The 23436-nt window shown below is 46.5% G+C and overlaps 1 protein-coding gene across 6 annotated transcripts in view; it reads left to right on the top strand.

Annotated features, from left to right (window-relative positions):
* NRXN3 (neurexin 3) overlaps positions 1-23436 on the top strand; it is a 1780548-nt gene that overhangs the window by 571323 nt on the left and 1185789 nt on the right. The window lies entirely within an intron of this gene.

Genomic DNA, 23436 nt, shown 5'->3' with positions numbered 1-23436 from the left:
GGATCCAGTAGTGTTATAAGCATCTCAGCGCTGCCAGGGGCCTCCGCGTGGTTCCTCCAGCTCCAGGGCTCTAGCATAGCTCCATGTGTCTTATCAGCAGGAATGTCTCCCCGGGATTGAATGTGTGTCCTGCCTCCAGCGAGCCATTTATATCCTTAGCACCTCCAAATAAGGTCATCCAAGCTGTGACCTGATTGATAGGTTCAACTCCACCCCTTCACCCTTAATAGGCTCAGATTGACAACAGATTGAATGACTACCACAGGCAGCTCTGTTTAAGAGCAGAGGTAAGCTGGGTGACATTAGATGCTCGGTTGACCTAACATAACTGGCAGAGTCAGGAGTAGGAGTTGGGAGTAGAGTTCAGGGGTCCATCGTGCATGCTGGCCAGTTTTCTGGATACACTTTGGAGATCAACAAACTTGAGTTTAACTCATTATGTGAATGTAGGTAATCTCTTCGCCTATCTGATCCTCAGTTTTCTCCTCTGAGAAGTAGGGATAATGAATCTACCTATTAGAATGAAATGAAGTAATCTAATGAGTAGCCTTTTCTGTAATAGCTAGTTCCTTTGCCTTGCCCATTTTCTTACCAAGGTCTCTAAGAGGTCATCGGTTTTGAGTTACTTGACAGATCTATAACAAGAAAGAACACAAACGGAATCTAGAGTTTGCTTAGCCCAGGGCCATGCATTTCGGTGTTATCTAGAGAGCCCAGCGTGAGGATTTCTCATGCTTTATTCCTAGAGTAGTTGAGCCCTCACGTTTCTCATTCCAGTTCAGTCTTCTCTTTCTCTCCCTGGAAGTCACGGAACTTGCAGGCTCTTCCTGTTAGGGATCCGTGAGGTTTTGTAATATTTTTGGAAGCTTCTTTTGCCATCATCTTGGCGGCAGTATCTCAGCAATCTCCCCCAACGCACCCTGCTCAGCGACCAGCCTTTTAAATCCCACGCTGGCGCCGTTCTTGCTTAAGATGGATACTGTGTGGCTCCCTGTCGTCCCTGCATCCTTGAGTCTCTCTCTCTCTCTCTCTTTTTAAAAATCTATTCCTGTGTCTTCTCCCTAGGATTTGACCTAAAGTTTTTATGTTGGTGGGCTTTCTTCCCATCGATTTTGGAGTTGGCCACTTTCCTTGAAGTTTTTTTAATTTGAATTTAATGTTTAAGGAGACCCTGGGCACTGGTAAGAGAACTTTAAAACAATAAAGGTCAGTGAAAGGATGGATGGTGGATGTTACACATTTATGAGCACCTACTCTGTGCCAGAAAGAGCCCCGGTGGCATCGTGGGCTATGTGATGGGCTCCTAGCCCTAAAGTCAGTCGTTTGAAACCACCTGGAACCCCATGGGAGAAAGGTAGTCTTCTGCTCCTGTAGAGATTTACAGCCTTGGAAACTCAAAGGGAAGATCTACTCTGTCTTATAGTGTAGCAATGAGAGTGAATTTATGTTTTGGGGTTTACTCTGTGCTGGGTGCTGTGTTAGGACCGGGAGATCCATAAAAGGAATAAGACAAAGTCCTCCCCTTTGCAAATCCACAGTCCAGCAGAGAAGATTTTAAACAAGTAGTTACAAGAAGGAGCTGTCGCTTTAAAGGTAGCACAGGGGATCAGGGCAAGTCTGACTTTAGGTACAGTGAGGAAAGAAGGCTGGATAGGAGTGAGCTGTGAAAAAAAAATACCCAAATCTGTTTCCACTGAGATGATTCTGACTGACAATGGCCTTAAGGGGCCTGTGAAGGAGTTGGTGAGTTTGAACTGCCACCATTTTAGTTAACTTGCACACATGAAACCACCGTGCCACCAGGGCTTAGCCATGTACAAGGGCTAGGATAAAAAGGGACCGTGGAGGCCAAAGATATACCAATGTCCAAACGAAACAAGGACAAAAGGCATAGTGCAATAAAGATGGAGAGCAGGGCAGCATGGGATAAGAAGGAGAGATGGGCAATAGCTTGGCAAGTCGGGGAGGGATGTCATTCTAACGGCCATGAGGTTTAAACAAGAGGGCGATCTTACCTGATCTTTCTTTTTAAATGATCTTTCTCATCGCAGTGTCCAGGCAGGGCAAGCGAGGGGCAGTAAGCAGAGAAGCAGAGGCTCAGAGGAAGGTGGACATCTGAATAAAAGACAGTAGCAGTGGAGAGAGAAGTAGAAGTGGGACTCAAAATGTTCGTGGAGAAATTCCATAATCCTTTCAATTCATTTTTCCCTGCCTTTTGTAAAGCTCCCTCACAAATGAACAGATAAGGGATATTTGGGTCTAGAAACAAAGAGTGTGCTGATGCGGGCTCAGCTTCGCAGAATAAGGGAGAATGGGAGACTCGAGCACCTCTGTCCCATTCTCTCCGGGAGTTAATCCAGTCAAAGTACCTGAGGTAAAGTGTAAAAGCACAAAGGCTGAGGCTGGAGCAATCATGGCTAATCATTGCATAATTGCTAACGCAACACAAACAACCCCAAATCTGTTGTCAAGTTGATTTTTATTTATGGCAATCCTGGTTATTACAGAGGCTGGTTTTTCATGGCTGTGGGTTGGGCCCTGAGCCACTAGGGTATCTGCACCCACTCGCCTCTCTGAGGGAGAAGGTGGCTGTCTGCCTCGGAAAAGGGGACAGCCTGGGGCACCTCCTGGATCACTAGGAGGCCGAGTGGACACAATGCCAGCTGGTTGGGTTTGGGTCATGGCCTCAGGGCTGGGAACCTTGGCGGTGCAGTAACTCAGCACCCGTCAAGGGCTAGGACTTGGCAGCTCCTCCATGAGGGAAAGATGGGGCTGAGGGGGCATCTGCCTCTGGAAAGACTGAAGCCTACAGGTGAATTCAATAGAATTATTATAAGTCGGAGCAGATAGGGTAGCAATGGATATGTTTTTTTAAATCATTTTATTGGGGGCTCATACAATTCTTATCATAATCCATCCATCCATTGTGTCAAGCACATTTGTACATTTGTTGTCATCACATTCTCAAAACATTTTCTTTTTACTTGAGCCCTTGGTATCAGCTCCTTATTTCCCCCCTCCTTCCCCTACCATCTCTCCCTCCTTCATGAACCCTTGATAATCTACAAATAATTATTACCATGTCTTACACTGTCTGATGTTTCCCTTTACCCACTTTTCTGTTGTCTGTCCCCAAGGGAGGGGGTTATATGTAGATCCATGTGATTGGTTCCTCCTTTATCCCCCACCGTCCCCTTCCCCTCCTGGTATCGCTACTCTCATTATTGGTCCTGAGGGGTTTATCTGTCCTGGATTCCCTGTACCTATACCAGTGTGACCTATACCAGTGTGCATGCTCTGACCTGACCTATACCAGTGACCTATACCAGTGCACATCCTCTGGTCTAGGCAGATTTGTAAGGTAGAATTGGGATCATGATAGTGGGGGTTAGGGAAGTAATAAAGAGCTATTGGAAAGTTGTGTGTTTCATCCTTGCTACCCTGCACGTGACTGGATATGTTTCTTTGGATTGACTTTCACGAAAGTAGTTCACTGGGCTTTTCTTCCACAGAACACTGGGTGACTTAACACCACCCAACTGTGTCAGGACCGGGTAGGGTTGCTATGGGTCAGATCCGACTCAGGGGCACCGAACAATAAACGGTGCAATAGTGGTCATGATTTGGGCTGCCGACTGCAAGGTCAGTGGTTTGAATCCACCAAGTACTCCCCGGGAGAATGACGAAGCTTTCTCCTCCCAGAAAGTTCCAGCCTTGGAAACCAGAGGGGGTATTCTACCCCGCACTTCAGGGTCTCTGTGGGCTGGCATCCACTCTATGGCAGTGCGTTTGTTTGCTTAGTTTTTTGTTGTGGTTGTTTTTAACCTGGGGTCAGAGGTCATTTGCACACTGTTTGGCTCACCAGGGAACCTTCTCTAGTCAGTGCAGTCCTAGAAACCAGTCCCAAACAGCCACCTCCGTCACTTTCCCCCACAGCAGTAGCTGTGCTAGCAAGAGGAGATGCCACCGCTGAACCAAACCCAGGGCCCAGGAGGCTTGAGCTGCTCAAGTCACTGCTGCTAAATGTGCTCACCTGCAGGGCGGCAGCAAGCCCTGCTGCAGTCTTTTCTTTCTAGTAGAGAGCTTTGTGCCATAGTCCCCCCCACACACACACACGCACACACGCACGCACACACGCGCGCACAGACCGCAGAATGAGAATGTCGGCCACATTCTGTTGATTTCTCTTAAAAACTTATAAAAGGGAGAGAAAATGAATTTCCCGAGGAAGTGAACCAATTAACCTGTCAAATGGGCTGAGCAGACCCGCCTTCCCGGCCCTCCCGTGGGCCTCCTGATGGATGGGCTTGGGTCCTGTGGTCCAGAAATGGCTCTAGGAAGGCGCAGAACGCTATTGATTCCATGTTGACAAAAGAGAAACAAATCCCATCTGATCAGCCAATCAGAACGGGTCATTTCTCTCCCCAAACAATGCCCAGAGATGGCCTGGTGCTATAAGTAAGAAAAGCTTTCAGACCCCTTTGACCTTCTGTGCCCTTCAGCCCAGGCCTCAGATGTCTCCGGTTTCTTTTCCAGTGAAGTCTTGATTCCTGAAACAATCAATCCCTTGGTTGATGGTTTGGACCCCTTTTCAATTTCTCTTAAAGGTGTACGTTGCCTGTTATGTTCGCTCAAGAAATAGAAAAAACGGGTATTCTTGTCTAATAATTTCTAATGGGAAGCAGAAGGCCTGAGGAAAGCAGAGACTGTGGTATACTCTGTTCACTCATGCACACTCCCCCCCCGGGGGGGGGCGTCTTTTGAGCCTAGTAACTCAGGAGAAGCTCATGCCTGTACAGGGAAGGAGACAGACGTTCCCGTTCCATCCTTTTAGGACTCTCTCTTCCCATGTTTTCCCTCCATTCTCTCTAACTTTCTGTTCCTTCAGGCCTGGGAGATGTTACAGGGAGCATCAGCAGCCTACCTGCAGGGCACCTCGCTTCTGCTCGTTTATTTCCCAGTTAGTCTGTGAGGGTGCTTTTTTCGGGGTTCCCGATTCTTTTATCCTGTCTCCTCAAGAACATACTCTACAGGTGTGAATCCCCAAGTCCTATTCTCAGGCCTTAAAGGAAGCTGTTTACTGATCTGTGGTTACCTTGGACTTTGCTTAAGAGCAAGACTTGTGCAAAGGATCTAATTTCCCTCTCGAGCAGGCCTCCTGCATCCAGCTTCTGTAAATGCCAAGCCCTCTTCCCATCAGGTGGCTGGAAGAATATCCCACATCCATAACTAAGGTTGGCAGCATTCTCTTGGAGAGGTGAGTCTTATCCCCTGCTACTAGGTTTCCCTCTCTGCTGCCCTGCTGCAAGACCTCAGGAGCAAGTGACATCATTCTCTGGTGTCGGTCGACATCGGTCCCTCTCTGCGATCACAGCAGGATCCATCCCTTCTCTTCATGTGTTGTTGTAAGAATTGCACTTGAGGTAACTTGCAGAGTTCATTTCCTGAAGAACAACACTTTTGGCCCCAAACGTCTGCAAAGCAGATATATTCTGGATCTGGGTCTATGAATGAGCAAGCCTTTCCTGACCCAGAGAAGGACCAGAGAAAGCCTAAGCTTAGAGGAGGTCGTCAGTAAGGGGGCTTCTCAACAGTGCATCTGGGATGTAGGGTGACACACTGTTTTTGTTAGGTTATTGTCTCTGTATGGGTCCTAGTTCATAGCGACCCTGTGTACAAAAGAACAAAACGCTGCCTGGAACTCCACCATTGTTTCTGTGCCCAAGCCTATCAAAGCAGCCACGGTGTCAATCCATCTTGTGGGAGGCATTCTACTCTTTCACTGCGCCTCTACTTTACCAAGGACAACGACCTTCTCCAGGATTGGTCTCTCCTGATATGTCCACAGTGTGTAAGTCAAAGTCTCTCCATCCTTGCCTCTAAAGAGCATTCTGCCTGTACTTTTTCCAGGATGGATTTATTTGTTCTTCTGCAAGTCCTTGGTGCCTTTGATATTCTTCCCGAACACCTTAATACAAAAGCATTGATTCTTCTTTGTTCTTCCTTATCCAATGCCAACTTTCACATGTACAAGAGGCCATTGAAAATATGAGGCCATGGTTTGAGTTAGGCACACTCTACTCCACAAGGGACAAGATGGAGAATGTCTTTTAATCTTTTCAAGAATATTGTAAGAGTATTGTATATACGCAAGGATATGCCGAGTTTTTTTTCAGCACATGTTTTTAATGTAGTTTTGTGGTAAAATTAGGTGCCTCAGCTGATATTCAGGTGGCTTATACTCAAGTATATACGGTAATAGCTGACTTGGTGTTATTAGTGCTTATACTCGAGTATATACAGTAATAGCTGACTTGGTGTTATTAGTGCGTGTACTCGAGTATATACGGTAATAGCTGACTTGGTGTTATTAGTGCTTATACTCGAATATATACGGTAATAGCTGACTTAGTGTTATTAGTGCTTATACTCGAGTATATAGGGTAATAGCTGACTTGGTATTACTAGTGAGATCATCACAAAGAAGCAAAGGACGCTGTTTGAAAAGTGTTGCGATCACCAGAGAAGTTCAACATCCGCCCACCAAGCTGCAGAAAGTGTCACTTTATCCCTAAACTCACAGTTCCTCAAGTTAGCCCCCACCCCTCCATGCTTGATGGCTTGATGATGATCTTTGTGTAAGCAAATGTAGAAAATACAGAGCGTGCCTTTTACATCTGTATTGTGGCACTTGATTTGTACAGGGCAGATTACCTAATGAGCAAGAAGCAAAGGCTGACTTGTGCTTGCTTACTGTGAATAACTCCACATGGGCTCACAGGAAGGGACCCTAAGACATCTGTGGGAAACGCCATTGTTGTTTCATCCTTTTTTGCCCATGGACTTGTTGAAACCCCTTCGCATGGCAAACTGCTCACTACAGGTTGGTAAGTAAACCCACGTCAGTCCAAGTTTTCCTTGTGGAATGGCTACCTGGTCCCTGTCAGGGACTGTACACTTGATAAGAAGCATCGCTTCTGTAGGAAGGTGCTGTGGGATTGGGAGAGAGACAGACGCCAGCCCAACCTAGCAGCTGTATCTTTGATGTGGTGAACACAAAGTGGGAAGGGATTCATTCTGAGAGTAAGCACAGATAAACCCATTGGTTCTTACTTTGCTTGTTGGGTAAACACGATTTGTACCCTCAGGAAGGCTTGCATAATGTCCCTGTCTTCCCTGAGGGGCTCCCAATGCTCAGGTAGCCAGCTCTGCTCATTTCTCCAGCCACTCTTTAGGAACTCATTACTTAGGAGCCCCAGGGGAGCAGTTTTCCAATATCCCACGCTGACAGTCTTGCCATGTTGAAAGTAAATTAAACTGACGTGCATATAACAGTTATAATTCCTACCACTTGGGGGGTGGGCAGTCATTTTGTCATGTGGTTTAGCAGAGCTGCTGGTTTCTTTGACTCTCATTCCCTGTCGTCAAGTCGATACCACCTCATAGCAACCCCCACTGGTTTCAGAGACAGTAATCGTTTATGGGAGTAGAAAACCACCTCTTTCTCCAGAGGAGGCTTGTGGTTTTGAACTACCAACCTTGTGGATCGCAGTGCAAAGCGCAACCACGACACCATCAGGTCTTAGACACCAGACACCCTCCGCTTTGGTTCTCATGCCACCGTTAAGCTCATGCTCATTTGTGATCACTTCTTTCCCACGCGCAGCGGATGTCCACACTGGCTCAGAAGCAGGAATTCAGAGGATGCTCAGGTTAATCCGCGGGCTTCAAGGTGGTGAGGGGAGATGATCAGTGGCCCACACTGGACCCCCTGTATCCTGCTGGAAGAAAGTAGAACCCACTTTTCACCCAGAGGACACACTCCCCTTGTGATGAATTAATGATAGTCTCCCCGCGTGTGGTGATGTGCGTGCGTTGAGCGTAGAGGAATCCAGTACAGCTGCCGCTTCTCTCCTTTATCTTTCTCATCGTTCCTCCTTCCCGGCCTTCTTATAGGCTGAATTTCCCCTCGACTGTGTTTCCACAAGCAGTGCTAATCTACAATCACACTCATTAGTCCACACGGAGCTCCGGAGAGTGGCGGAAGTGACTGTGGGTGTCTCATTAAAGCCCACCCCACCCCTCTAATTAATTAGCCTGGGGTTTCCATGGTTGCTGGCTGCTTCCTCCGCATGTGTGCGCTCTAAGGGGCTGAAGTGGATGCGGTGTGGGAGGTGAGAGGATTCAGGTGAATCTCTGCTCAGTGTGGTCTGAGAAAGCAGCATCAGAGAACATCTTAGACAGGCAAAGTCTCGAACCTCCCCCCAGACAGTGCCCCCTGTGTTCTGTATGTGTTATGTCTTGGATTTAGGACCCCCAGCCCAGCCCTGCCTCCATCAAAGACAGCATTGAAGTCCTAGCCTCTTGGACTTGTGAGCATTCCCTGCTTGGAAACAGAATCTTTGAAGATGCCTCCAGTTAGTGGGAGGTCGTACTGGAGTAGACTGAGTCCTGATACAAGGATAAAGCCTATGGTTGGAGGGTCGATTCTGACGCATGGCCACCCTGTGTGTCCAGAGCATATAGATGCGCCAGACGGTTTGTAGGTGATTGCCTTTTGGAAGTAGATTGCCTGGCCCATCTCCTAAGGACAGCCCCGTTCTTCTCAGAGACAGCACATCTGGGTGTACTGGAACCTCCAACCACCTGGTTAAGCTATCCACTGTATAAATCAGTGTTCCACCATGGAGTCCATCCTCTCTACCAAAAAGGACAGGAGACTCCAGCCGATGGACAGAGGACAGATGGCCATGCAAGGATCCATCTATACTCCAAGGAAGGTCAGGGGCCACCAGAAACTGAGAGACCTAAGACATGGTTTCTCTTGGAACCTGCAGAAGGAGCCTGGGGGCATAGTGGTTCTGTGTTGGGTTGACCATTGCAAGGCCAGCAGTTTGAAGCCGCCAGCCTCTACTCTAGAGTTATAGTCTCCAAAACTCATAAAGCAGCCATATCCAGTCGTGTAGGGTCACGACTCGATGGCATTAAGTTTGGAGTTGAAAGAGCCTTCAGAGACAGCATGATCCTGTCAGACCCTGGATTTGAACCCCTAGCCTCCGGAACTACGAGGACATACATTTCTGTTCTTATTAGCCACTCTGTGCTATTTGATTAACTAGATTGGTATTTTGTTAAAGGAGCACTAGGGAGCTACTTCTGCATTTTAACCAGACTGACATTCGTGGGCGTCTGCAAGCATTGAGCTAAGCTCTGTGGGTCCTAGCAACCAAAGTGGGAGCATCCTAGTTAGGATCCGTGTTAGGAAATCCATGAGGTATTCCATAGAAAACTATGAGCTCCACAGCAATGCACTCAGCAACAGGATATTTGTGACATGCTTTAGAAACTGGGAGATGCAAAAGGTGTGTGGGTCTGTGTGTTAGAGTAAAGAAATGCTGAGCACACTGAGAGATCAGTCGTTTGAACCCCCTCACCGCAGCTGCGCTGTAGGGGAGAAAGTCGGTAGTTGGTGTCTGTAAGATGACAGCCCAGGACACCTGAAGGGGGATGGGGGGCTACTCTGTCCTGTAGGGTTGCTCTGAGTTGGGGTCATCTGCTAGACAAGTAGCAGATTCTTTCCTTTCTTTTATTTTCTTTCTTCATTGGGCCCTTCTTCACTCCTTCCTTCTTCTGTGGCATGTGTAGAATATGTACGTATAGAAGAGCGCCTCGCTGGAGTTGAAAGAGTCATTGGACAAGCATTTCTTTAGGATTCCTATAGGCCAAGTCCTGGGGGCAGAGGCCAAAGAATCCCCATCTGGCACCCTCTTCCCCCTCAGGGACTTTACCGGAAGTGTCGATACTGACTAAATATGCTCCTTTGGGCTTTATGGAAATTCTCCCTGTACTAGGCTTCCCCTTGGAAGAAGAGATGTTAACCTGGGATATGGTGGATACATGAACCTAGATGTCTGATGGTGGGCCAGGCAGCAGAGACAGGGAGGACAAAGCCTAGGGGCTAGAAGAGTCTTGCTCCAGGGGCCCTGGCCAATTCAGAGTCTGCATTGTGTGTGTGAGCAGAGGAATGTGAGAATGGCTGGAGGAGACATGCTTAGATCATACGGTGCCTTGCAATCCAGGTGGTTTTGAGCTTTATCCTGAGGGTATGGAGTTGTTCAGGGTGGTTTGTTAAGCAGAGCTCCTTAAACAAGAGGTAGGCAATGAGAGAATATTTTGACTATCTTCTGTCTTCAATCATTGGCTGTATTAAGACGCAGGATTCAAGGAGGCCAAGCTCACCATTGCCTGAGGGGAGTGGTGTGGGTGCTCTGCTGCTCTTACATAATTACCCCCACATGTTAATTAAGAAGACTAGAGTCCAGGTGGCATCATGGGCTTCTAACTGCAAGGTCAGCAGTTTGAAACCACCAGCTGCCGCACCAGAGCATTTTATTCCCATAAATATTTACAGTCTCAGAAGCTCACAGAGGCCATTCTTCCCACCCTACAGGGTCGCTATGAGTCGGCGTTGACTCAACGGCTGTGAGTTTGGGATTTGGTTTTGGGATCAGTTGAGCATATCACATGTTATTACACTTTGCCATGGAGTTGGCGCTGAGTCGTGGGGACCCTGTGTACGGTGGCGGGGAATGGTTGTCAGGTCCTGCACTGTCTGCAAAGCCACGGGGATCCTTGAGTCTCTTGTTGCCACAGGGCTCATTTCCTCCCACTGTGTTGAACAAGGAGCCCTGGTGGCGCAGTGGCTCCCAGTCGGACTGCCATCCACACGTCTCAGAAACCCGCCGGGGATCCCTTTGAGTCAGCACTGACTCACTGGCAGGGAGTTTGTTTCTTTATATTGAACAATAATCTGTTCTGATCAATAGTTATTTATTGGTTAGTTTTTGCATGTCAATAAGTCGGGCATTCTTCCCAGTCTGTATTAGCATACACGCTCTTCTGAAACCTATCTACCATGGCTGAATTTCTGGTACAAGTTGACTTTGATCTAGGAGAGACTTCCATTCTGACCAATCCAATGTAAGCTGATTTCATTGTAAGTGGAATACCTCTTTAAAAACATTTTTTTTCCATTATCATTGCCTCTTAGAGTCCATATTGTCACAAATTAGCAAAGTTTCAAGCAGTAAAAAATTAAAATGAGCATTGTGATAAGAGTTGTATGAGCCCCTAATAAAATGTTTTTAAAAATGAGCATTGTGGATAAACAGCTGCAAGTGGGGACATCAACAGCTTACCTGGTTCAGCATATTACTAATGGTAGGAGCTACCACCGCCGCCGCCGACTGACCATGGAAGGGCCTCCGTGTGGTTGGTCATAACTCTAATCAGTCGTAAGTCAAGTGCTACTGTAACTGAAATCCTCATGGCATAATTCCCCGCACCAAAGCAACACACATGTACCACTGGCAGACTCCGACGCTGGACTCAGATTACTCTCTCTGGAATTTACTGGCAACTGCGCAGAAACAGAAGACTGATTTGGGGGTAATGGTGGCCCGGAGAAGTGCCTTCAAGGTGGAGTGACCACGGCAACACTGAAGGTACTAGTTCCTACTCAGCAAAGACGTCACCAGTCCCAGACACGTTTCTAGGCCCCGTGGACACAACTGTGAGAAAAACAGACGCGTCTTTACATCGGGAGCTTCCCTCTCGGGGTGGGCTGATGGTGGTGGTGTTACACGGATTACCGTCATTAAGTCTGCAGCTTCCTGGACAAAGAAACCGCTTGGGTGTTTAGCTATTAGGAGCCTACTGTCTTCCTTTGTGGTTTAAATTGTTGTCAATTTCACAGTACGGGGTGGTACCTGAAAAGTAACAGAATTCTCAGCATAGAATTCATATTGAGTTTGATTCACTTTTTAAAGTGATTAATTCTATTTCTTCCTTGCTACCATTTTACAAGAGATCTATTTTCTCTTGCCCGTGCGGTTGTAGGGGAAAGCTTACTACTAACTAGTGACAGTGTGTGTATGTGTGTGTGTGCGCACACACACGTGTGCTCTAGGTGAATAATGACGAAAGTAGCAGTTAAAATTTGAATGTTTCCTTTGTGCCTGACATGGCTCTAAGTCCCTTACATGATCAACTCAGTTAACCTTCACTAAACTTATTCAAATGAAATCACCATTAGCATTTCACAGATGCAGAAACTGACGTTTGGAAGGGGTTTGTAACTTACCCAGCATGCAATGGGCAGAGCCAAGGTCCATACGGAAGCTGAAAACCTTGGAGAAAAAGATCTAGTTGTGTCACCTCATTGCCTACTACTCTGGAAGGCCCGAAGCTGGTAGAATTAGATTGAATTCTTTGACAGGACACCCAAGGCCTTGCGCTCACTGGGTCCCACTCTTCTCTTTGGTCTCATCCTAGGTTGGCCTTCCCCTCTCCCAACCCTCCCCCAGTCCTCTCCTCTCCTGCGCACACAGCCCTTCTGTCAGTCCCTAGTTCTCGCCCTGTTCCTTCCTACCACAGGGCCTTTGCACAGTATGTGTCCCCAGTACCTAAATCAACTCCACCCACACTCCCTCCACATGTGCTGCAACACCTCAGCTCTTACTTCAAAGTTTATGTGCTACAAGCTTCCTAAGTACATCCAATTCTTTGGTTTTAGGTTTTGGGAAAGAAATTATGATATTATACTGATTAATGCACCCATTCTCAAAGTGTGCCAAAACAACCTCAGTATTTCTAACAAGTAAGAACTTCTTATAAAGGCAAGTCCCCCCATCTCAGAGCCCTTGAGTGAGAAACTGTGGACTGGCGTCCACCATCTGTGTTTCACTCCGACATCTAGGCGATCCCTGGGTCTGAGAGTTTGAGACCCACCGCTCCAGCAGTCACCTTTAGTAGACACCTTCCTCCTCTCACTAGGCGTGGGTCCTATCAAGGCAGAGGCAGGGTGGTAATTGTTACTCCTTTCCTGACTTGATATTCTCACTTCCTCCTAGAGTGTCTGGCACATATTCAGTGTTAATAGTTGTTAAGGGAATCTATATATGAGACCCTTTGATTCCATAGCGACTTTTTACAGAGGCAATTTTACAATTTTACACATACAACATTGAGACTTTGGAGGTCCTTGGGCCTGCTAGGCCCTTCTTCTGGTGTGTCCAGTAGACTTGGAAGTTTTCTTTTGGGATGAATTTCAGCAGGATGGCATTTCAACAGTTTTAGGTACAAAACCTTTTTTGTTTGGTAGATTCCTGATTCTACATAGAAAGTAGGATACATGCGACAGTGCTCTACCCTGGAATGAAACTGGCTGCGTTCTTTCCCATGACAGGAATGTGGAACACATGGTTGCTTGGTTCTCTGGGGGTTACCAAAGTGAATGCTGTCTTCCAAGAATTGTAATAGTTAGATGTCTGCCTGTCTACTGGGTATGTGTGTGTGAGCCTTCTGAATTTGCAAGTTTTTATCACAATGTGCTAATTTGACAGTGGTACCTTCAGCAGGATGATAGTTGGATGAGAACAAAGCACTTCCAATAGAAAGATGTTAATTGTTCTCTGCACTGGTGTGATTTTGCAGGGGCCAGGGGGGGAAGGTTGTGGATAATATTAGAAGACATTTCTCCCAAGATTACTTGTGGCGATCGCTGTAGTAATTTGAAGCATTCTACTTCTTGTGAAATGATTTACCCAAAGTCATTTAGGGCTACCCTAGAAAATGTTTATGTATTTTGTTTGAGAAGCAGATCATCCAAGGAAAGGCATTTCTACATTGTAAAAAAACATATCAACATGGTTCAGCATAAAATTCATATTGGGTTTAATTCGCTTTTTAAAACGGTTTGTTCTATTTCTCCCTTGCCACCATCAAATACAAAATAGTCTTTGTGTTTCTTTGTTTTTTTTGTATATTTTAAAGACACACAACAGAGACAGCTGTCCCTGGCAGCTGGTTTGGCCTCCCAGCATGGAGGGACTGGGGGATCTGCACAATTAACAGCTATCTATCGACACCACTCCAGGAAAAGGCTGTGCAGTGGTGCGCCCGCAATGCTTAAAATCTTATTTACCTTTCTTCCCAGTTCTTACAACTCTTTATTTGCTTCCTTTAATGTTTTTTTCCGCTCTTCTGGTTTATGAAGTCCTGGTGGTACATTGGTCACTGAGCTGCTGACAACCAGGTTAGTGGTTCAAATCCATTAGATTCTCAACAAGAGACAGAAGTGATAGTCCATTTCCATCAAGATTTACAGCCTTCCCGATCCTACAGGGCAATTCTCTGTTCCTTTGGGGCACTGTGAGCTGGCATTGGGTTAGTGGCGATAGTCGTGTCGGTGTCTGGTGTACTGGATTTGGTTGAGGGAAAGCTAAGGTGATCTGTGTGTCTGATAGGCTATGTCCTCGTCCCAGCTCCATCTAATATATTTTGTGTCCACTCTGAATCAGAACACCAGCATTGTGGTTTCAGAGCAACTTCTTGCTCCCTTTGAAACATGTTCCTCTTATTTTGATACACCTGAATTTTAAGACTGACAGACTAGATTTTCATTTCATGGTTGAAACAGGACTTTGTGGGCTACGTTCACTAACAGACACATGGCCTTTCCATGCCTTAGAGCCGTGGTTCTCAACCTTCCTCACGCCGCGACCCTTTCAGACAGTTCCTCATGTGTTGGTGACTCCCCCCACCCCCGCCCGCAACCATAAAATTATCTTTGTTGCTAATTGATCATGGTTTTTTACTACTGTGATGAATCGGGCAACCCTTATGAAGGAGTTGTTCAGCCCCCAAAGGGGTCGTGACCCACAGGTTGAGAACCACTGCTCTAGAGGAAGCTGGACCTTAGGAAAGGCCCTGGTATCTTCACAATCCTCGCATTCAGACTCTCATCGAGGAAACGCAGAGGACCCGTGCTCAATTATGTGATGCATGTCATGGGATTTCAAATCGAATGTGGGGTCTCCTGGGTTGGATCCCAGGGACAGAAAGACACATTCATGGAAAACTGGGGGAATCTGAGTAAAGCCTGAGGTTCAGTTCATAGGAAACCCCAATGGTAATTTCTTAGTTTTGCCCATGCACCGTGGTTCTGTCTCATGTTACAGAGAAGGGTGATTGGCTAATGGGTATATGGCAACAGGACACCATACTCTATGCACCGTGTTTCAGTACCTCAAGAATGAACCCAGAATACAGTATTTACTTTTAAACAAAAGTGCCAGAATTTTAGTAAAAACTTCATGGAAAGTTCCTGTGTTATATGTGAGGAACAACTGATTCTATGAAAGTTCCTCCTCCCTCCCCAATACACACAGATACAGACACAGATCCTTCCCCATCCCAAATACACACAGACACGGACACCAATCCTTCCCCACCTCAAATACACACAGACACGGACACAAATCCTTCCCCACCTCAAATACACACAGACACGGACACCAATCCTTCCCCACCTCAAATACACACAGACATGGACACCAATCCTTCCCCACCTCAAATACACACAGACACGGATACAAATCCTTCCCCACCTCAAATACACACAGACACGGACACCAATCCTTCCCCACCTCAAATACAAACAGACACGGACACAAATCCTTCCCCACCCCAAATACAAACAGACACGGACACCAATCCTTTCCCACCCCAATACACACAGACACAGACACCGCCCCTTGCAGAGAAAACTTTCGAAGATATATAAGTCATGGATGCATCATTGGAAAATGAACTTGTGGTTTGAAGATCCAAATGGTAAAGAAGCCCAACTCCCTGCCATCACGTCAATTCTGATTGAAAGACCTTCTAGGACAGAGGAGACGTGTACCTGTGGGTTTCTCCGGCTGCGTATCTCTATGAGAGCAGAAAGCTTCACCTCTCTCTGAGGAGCAGTCGCCGGCTTACACTGATGACCTTGCCAATAGCAGCCCGGCACAGAACTCCTTGTGTGATAGCTCAGGGCCATATGAATGAATGGTGACCTTGGGCTTGAATTCAGAGAACTTGAGAACTGTCGGTCACTTGATAATTATGTATGGCCTTGGACAAGTCAGTCTCTCTGAGTCTCAGGAATTTCATCGATGAAAAGAAAATATTGTTTTGTCTGCACAGATAATGGGAGTATTCTGAGAACCAAGTTTAAAATGAAGTCGTTTTATAAAAATCCTGTAATCGTTGACTTCTGAAAATGTGGATAAAACACCTAGAAACCATCTAATCATGGAATACATGAATACCGACAGCTCACAGTGGTCTGTCCCACACTCGAGCCTTCATTAACTGCAAAGCCATTTTCTCTGTTAACCACAGGAAAAAAGAAAGACGGCACGCTTTATTGGAAAAAACGGTCAGATGTGTACTCTACCCTCCTCTGGTGGATGGCCCAGGCATTGCAGCCTCTTCCTGCCAGCGTCCTGCTGGAGAAGGATTTTGTTAGCTGGGCTCTTTAAGCTGTACCTTGGGGGCAACTCCATCCTTTTTCTTTCTCATGGTGCTACAAATGGCCTTCTAACACTGAGCTGTTAAATGTATCATTTTTTCTGAAAATGCTCCAGTGCTTCCCGGCTTGCACCTCCAGGGTTTACTTTGTCACCCTGTCCCTTTCTGGCTTCTTTCTAGCACACTTAGCATAAAATCTGTTTCGGTGAGATGCCATCCGAGCAGAACTGATGTGTGGCCTGAGCAGCGTTTCTGTCAGGAGAAGAGGCGTGGGCTTCCCCCTGAGGACAGCTCATCTGATATCCATTGTTCTCTCTTTCTCACCAAAGGGGCGAAGTTGGTTTAGGAGAAAGGGACCATTCAGATCTCCACCCCTGACCCTAGCCTTCACCTTCTTCAGTTGCAGGTAAAAGAAGAGGCCCTCCCTCCATTGTTCCTCCAAACACACCTGGAGCCTCTACTCCCCAGAGCAAGTATTAGGCATGAGAAGATGTTCTGACCATAAGAAAATTACTCATTGGGGAGGGTTAGGGGCAATATAATAAACACTCTGAGCCACCATGTAATCGGTGATGATGAGGAGGAGGAGGATGAAACACAGCAGTGACTTTTCTCATGGGTCACGCTCTGAAGGTGGTTGTTAGGTGCCCCCAGGGGGTTCCGACTGCTAGTTAACCTCTATGCAACAGAGCGGAACCCCTGTCCTGCACCCGCCTCACAGGTTCTCTGGTTCGAGCCCTTGTTGCAGCCACTGTGTCGGTCCATCTCATTGAGGGTTCACTGACCCTCTAAGTCAGTGGTTCTCGCCCTTCCTCATGCCATGACCCTTTCACACAGTTCCGCATGTGGTGGTGAACCCCCAACCATCAAATTATTTTCACTGCTGCTTCATCACTGTCATTTTGCTACTGCTATGAATCGTAATGTAAATATCTGATATGCAGGATATATTTTCATTGTTACAAATTGAACATAATTAAGCATCGTGATTCATCACAAAAATAATATGTCATTATATATTGTGAAATATTTATTTATAATGACAAATAAATGAAATTTTGTCTCAAGGCATCGTGTAGCACAGGTAACAGTCTTCACGCCGGGTACCCCTATGTGGGAGTATCTGCTTACAGGCTGACTCGCCTGGAGATGGATAGAGGAGTGGTGTCTCGGTTCCTAAGACTATCGGACATATTTGTTTTCCCATGGTCTTAGGCAACCCCTGTGAAAGGATCATTTGACCCCAAAGGGGTCGGGACCCACAGGTTGAGAACCTCTGCTTTAGGTTATCAAACACGACGTCCTTTTCTAGGTAATGTGTCCTGCTAATTATACGTCCTTAATATGGAATGAGACGTTGTTATCCTCCCTTCTAATGAGCATCCTGGTTGTACTTCTTCCCATCCAGCTCTGCTCATGCTTCTGGCAGTGCATGGCATATTCGATATTCTTTGTTAATTCCATAATTCAAGTGCATCCATTCTTCAGCCTCCCTTATTCATTGTCTCACTTTTACAGGCATGCGAGATGGTTGGCTATATCGTGGCTTCAGCCGTGCATGCCTTTACCTCACTCGATGTACCATCTTTGCTTTCTAAGTGGTGAGGGAGGTCTTTTGTAACAGATGTTTCCCGTGCAGTACATCATTCAGTTCCTTGATGGCTGTAGCTCTGTGAGTTGATTATGGAACTCAGTAAAACGAAATCCTTGACCACTTCCAACTCTTCTCTGTTTATCACGATGGCCCTTTGAGGTACACGCGTGACAATGTTTGGGTTCTTTATGTCGAAGTATAATCCATGTCTGAAGGCTGCTGCCTGGGTACAGTGCAGTTAATTAATCATGATTGTCACTTAACTCGGGGGCTGCTGTCAACTCATTTAATGCAGGATTTTAAGATTAGTATCCTCACTTTACATACGAGGAACTGAGGCACAGAGAAGTTAAGTCAGTAGTTAAGTAACAACCAGGTCATAGCAAACACAGACACTGCGGATCGAGAGCCTGGGCTCTTAATTAATACACCTTTCTGTTGTAAGAATGTGGAGATTACTATTCATCGGAGTCCTATGAGTGCCTGCCACATAGTAGGGGCTCAAGACCACGAATGAGTAAAAAATCTTTTGTATGACAGTAAAAACAAGGGAGAGACGGTGTGTTGGAGAGGGAAAGTAGCATACACAAAGTCACAGAGGAGAGAAAGCAAATGAGGTGGTGTTAGTAAGAGTTCTTCTATAGGGCAGGGAGGGGCCCTATGTTGGGTGACCTAAGGAACGGATTTTGTTTGATTTGCTTCTGATTTTCGGGTCATTTCTCTGCCCTGCCAAGCTTTGCACAAACCGTGACTGCTATATGTTATGGTCCTGTTTGCTGAAGCTTATGTGTAATTAACTAATGGTGGATTGTGGGCTAATAAAATAAACTGCCTTCAAATTCAGCTTCTGGGCCATTAGGATAGATGATGTGCTCGTGGGCGCATGGAAGATTGAGGTTTTTTTCCTTGAGGGGCAGGGGGAGGGCAGCCAGTCTGAAGAGACAGAAGGTATCCTGGCTTGGAAAGGAGTAAGATGTCAGTTTCGTACACGATCTCAGCTATTGACATGGCAATTTCCGATGCTTTCACAGACTAATTACCCAACAGAGCAGTTGAGATTACTGTTACATGTTTGACATCTTCCCAAGCAACCGGGGCTTCATGTCAATTGAATGTATCTCGGGGCATTTCACTACGGTGTAACCGTTGGCTGCCATGGTGGGAAGGGGAGGCGGGAAAGGAACCTTCAGACACCATCTTCATGGAGAAGTCAGCTGTAGACCAGGGCAGGGCAGGGGCAAAGTCACCTAGGACCACGCTTCTCCTGCCACCATCTCCAGCAGGTGGCACGTCATGAGACGCAGGTGTCCCGGGAAAAACCCTCAATCCCAGAAAAAGGAATTCATCCTGGTAGCCTTGCGACCACTCCTGAGGATAAAGTCAAGAGACATGATTCCTGGGCTACCAATGAGCCGAGGGTGTGAACGTCAGAACCCATTAAAAACCAGAGGGAATTGGCCAGGAAATAAGGCAGCTTTGTGAATGCTTCAGTAGCTCTGATTTCCAGAGGGGATTGTGCAGTAAATCAATCTCCCGGAAGATAGTTAGCTTGTTTAACTCAATGACATTTTCCTTTAGAATGCTTTTATTTCTCATCTCTGGCAGACGACACAGTATCAGTTCTGCACAAAACTGAGGCTGAACTTTTACTGAATTGTACTCTCCCATCTATAAGTGCTTATCAGGGTGATAAAACTAGGAATAAAACCTAGCATTTGCAAATAAAAAATAGCAACACCCCCCCCCCTATCATTTAGTTAATGAAAAAGCCTATGACTGGCAGTAAAATACACAGCAGGGTCTCGTTTGAAGACTTAACCGTGATTAAAGAAAAGCTTCTTTTGATCAGCGCTTATTTCAGGAAAACCTATGGATAAGCCTGTGAGAGATGATGCGGGGTTTGGGGGTGCTTAGGGGGGCGGGCAGCGTTTGGTATAAACTCTAGGAGGAGGGAGAAGCAATGACAAATAGATGGAGTCTTTTAGAGTGGATTCTGACTTTTCGGCATCCATTGCCGCAGCCTTGGATCTCTGATAACTTCTTATCAAGTGCAGTGTTAGAACCTTCATTAACAGAAAGAAATCGAGGCTCCGGAGGGTTAAATGGCTAGCACCAGGGACAGCGGAGAGAGAGTGGGACTAAAAAATAGGCATGCTACTTCTGACTGTGATTTGCTTAGCTCAGGAGACTTGGCAGCACAGTGAGCAACTCAATGAACTGTTACCCACAGTGGTTCGAGTGCACCTGGCCGTCCCACAGGCAAAGCGAGGCTGTCTGCTCCTGGGAAGATTTAAACGTGTCAAACCCCTGGAGGGCAGCAGTTCTGGTCCATCCTATTAGGTTGCTGTGGATGAGAATTGACACGATGCTAGTGAGCTGGTTTGCCTTGCTGTTCGCTAGAGCTGCTCCAACAGAAATCCCACAAGTGAATGAATAGCTTCAATAAGGAGACATTTCTCTTTATGTTCCTGAGAAAATAGAAATCTAGAAGTCCAAATTTAGGATGACGGTCCTTGGAGAATTCTTTCTTTGTTGACTTTGGGGGAAGGAAGGTCTTTGTCTTACTTTAACATCTGTGGGTCTGGTAACTCTTCCCCTGAGGCTAAGATAAAAACTGCCCTCTTATAAAACACGGACTACCCCAACCCTGACTTACTAACATAGAACCTCCATTGAGTCAGTTCTCACTCCTCATGACCCTCTCTGGGGTTTCCAAGAGGAGCCCTGGGGGCCTAAGAGGTTATGCACAAGGCCCGCAAGTTCAAAACCACCAGGTGGCCCTGCAAGACAAAGATGAGGTTTGCTGCTCCTGTATAGATTGACAACCCTGGAAACCCACAGCAGAAGTTCGTCTGTGTCCTTAGAGGGTCCCCGTGGCTCAGGATTCACTTGATGGCAGTGCTTTTGCTTTTTTGCTTTGTTTTGTGTGGAGGGTTTCCAAGACTGTAAATCTTTAAGAGAGCACGTAGTCTCCTCTTTTTCCCACATGGAAGCTACTGGGTCTGAGTGGCCAAGCTCATGCTTAGCAGCTCAAACTTAACCCACAAAATCCTACCAGGACTCCTTATTCACAGTGTCTAGAATACACAACACATGTCCTAAATTGGAGGACAATCACCAAAAACTGGGATTTATGGTCTAGCCACGTTGACACAATTCCATTCATGACAGTGATGATGATGGTGGTGGCTATTCTACTGATGGTGGATGGTTATGAAGGGGCGATTATGACGCTGATGAAGATAGTAAGAAGAATCAAAGTCAACCTGGCTTGATCTCTTTCTTGGAGTCAGGCAATACCCTGATCCCCTTACATGTACTGACTCATGAGATCCACTAAAACAGTTAGTATTGATTTTATCTATCAATATTGGAGAAAAGTAGAAAAAGGATGCATGAACGAGACTGGATATGTTTTCATTTCAGCTAAGCAGGTAAAATTAGCTGCTCTGGGCCAAATAGGTATCTGCCATGTTCTAGCAGAGTTCGAGCGCTCCAGCGCTTTCAGTGCCCAGCCGCTAACCCAAAGGCTGCTCGCTTAAACCCACCAGTCACTCAATAACTGGCCCGAGATTCCGCAACCAGTACACGGAGGACCTGGGACTCTGAGCGGTATGTGTGACTCCCACGTGCTCCCAGTGACCTTGCCACGTGCAGCGAAGATTGCCGCGGCGCTGAGGTGCTGATAGAACATTTGAAAATGGTTTAGGGGTACCGACAGGATGCACATAAATTCCAGAGCTGCAGAAGCTGAGTCTTCTCTAGGAGAGCTGTGGATTGCAGAGGATGACTTAAGTAAGGACCGCCATAGTTCGAGAAATGAGGAGTCCAAGGGCTGGAAGGCCTGTGGCGGAGGAAGAATCCTCCAGGAGAACCAAGGATGCCTTCCAGAGATGCGACCCCAACTCCTGACACACTGTCAGGTTTTCCAGCGTTTCTGCTGACATACAGCCCCGCCTCTCACTTGTGCCTCGCTTTAAGCTGCCCACATATCACACTCCATCAAAACAGGGGAGGCATATTTTCAATCACTTTTCACTTTGTCATTCATGGTTTGTTCCATTTTTTTCTTTGTGTGTATGATTGATTTAAAGGTGTGCATCCCATTCAGCATTTATTTAGTAAACAAGCATTTATTGAAAACACTTTAGTCAATATATCCACTCTATCAACTCAAAAACCAAATTCACCACTATTGGATTGAGGCTAACTCAGAGCAACTCCATAGGACAGGGTGGAACTGCCCCTGTGAGTTTTGCGACCGTAGCTGTTTATGGGACTACAAAGATCTGCTTTGCTCCTTCAGAGTGGCCGGTGGTTTAGAATTGCTGATCTTGTGGATCCCAGTCCACTGTGGAATCTCCATCCCACCACGGCTCCCTCACCACTCTCCTTGAGAGTTTACATACACAGATGAGTAACTCACTGTTCACAGTCACATTTTACCTTTCTTCTCACACACATTGGCGAGTCTATGTCTTGGTGACGGATCCTTGTAACACATGGAATCCCTTCAAGGACAGACGCGGATGCTATTCAGTTTGCTCCAGGAAGGGAGTTTGTGAGAGGAGTGAGTGTGTTGGTCTTGCAGTAGGATTTCCAGTGTAGCCGGCAAACACGAGATGGAAATCAATGCAGGGAGAGGTATACTGCACCGTGCTCTCTTCCCTTGCTTGGTGGTGCAACTGCTTAAAGAGCTTGGCTACTGGCCCCAAAGCAGCAGATTTGTGTCCACCGAGAAGAGAGGCCCGGAGAGCTGCCCCTGCAGGCTCAGCCTTGGAGAGCTCCGCTGAGCACAATTCTGCTCTGACATCGGTGGGCTTTCCATGCTCAGAATCACCTCGATGGCAGCTGGTGTGCTAGCAAAAAACATACATTGTTTTCAGAGCACTTGTTTACTCTTTGAAATAATCTTACCGCTCCCGACCAATGCCTCCCTGGTGATCATTTCTAGCTAGCAGCCCACCCCTAAAAGACAGATGCCTATCAACGTTGGTTGCGCATAGCTATGGGAATCAAAGGGTTGCTCATCTGATGAACCAGCTTTCCAAACTCTCGTGTTGCCTTCACTGCCTTTCATTTCTGGGGACTTTCCTCCTCAGCTTAGGAAAAGTGAAATGTGGGGAGTCATCCCCGATAACGGTGCCACCAGTGTTAGGAAAGGAATCCCCAGCCAGTGCAAATGGGTGAGCTCAGATCGTCAGTGTAATGGCTTGGAAAGATGATCTACAGATTGTATTTACCGAGGTCAAGTTTCCTGATTTTGATAATGTGCCACTGTTATATATTGTCAGTGAAAAAAACTGCATGAAGGCTACATAAGACCTCCATATACTATTTTTACTGCCTTCTATAAATCTATATTCTGGGAAGAGAGACTAGCTTTTCTACTCCCCTGCAGACTTCTAGTCTTGGAAACCCACAGGGGCAGTGTCTACTCTGTCCTGCAATGTCAGCATGAGTCAGAATCGACTCCATGGCTG

This window comes from Tenrec ecaudatus, chromosome 14 (assembly GCF_050624435.1).
Source record: "Tenrec ecaudatus isolate mTenEca1 chromosome 14, mTenEca1.hap1, whole genome shotgun sequence".
Lineage (NCBI taxonomy): Eukaryota > Metazoa > Chordata > Mammalia > Afrosoricida > Tenrecidae > Tenrec > Tenrec ecaudatus.
This window is presented reverse-complemented; position numbering and strand designations above follow the sequence as displayed.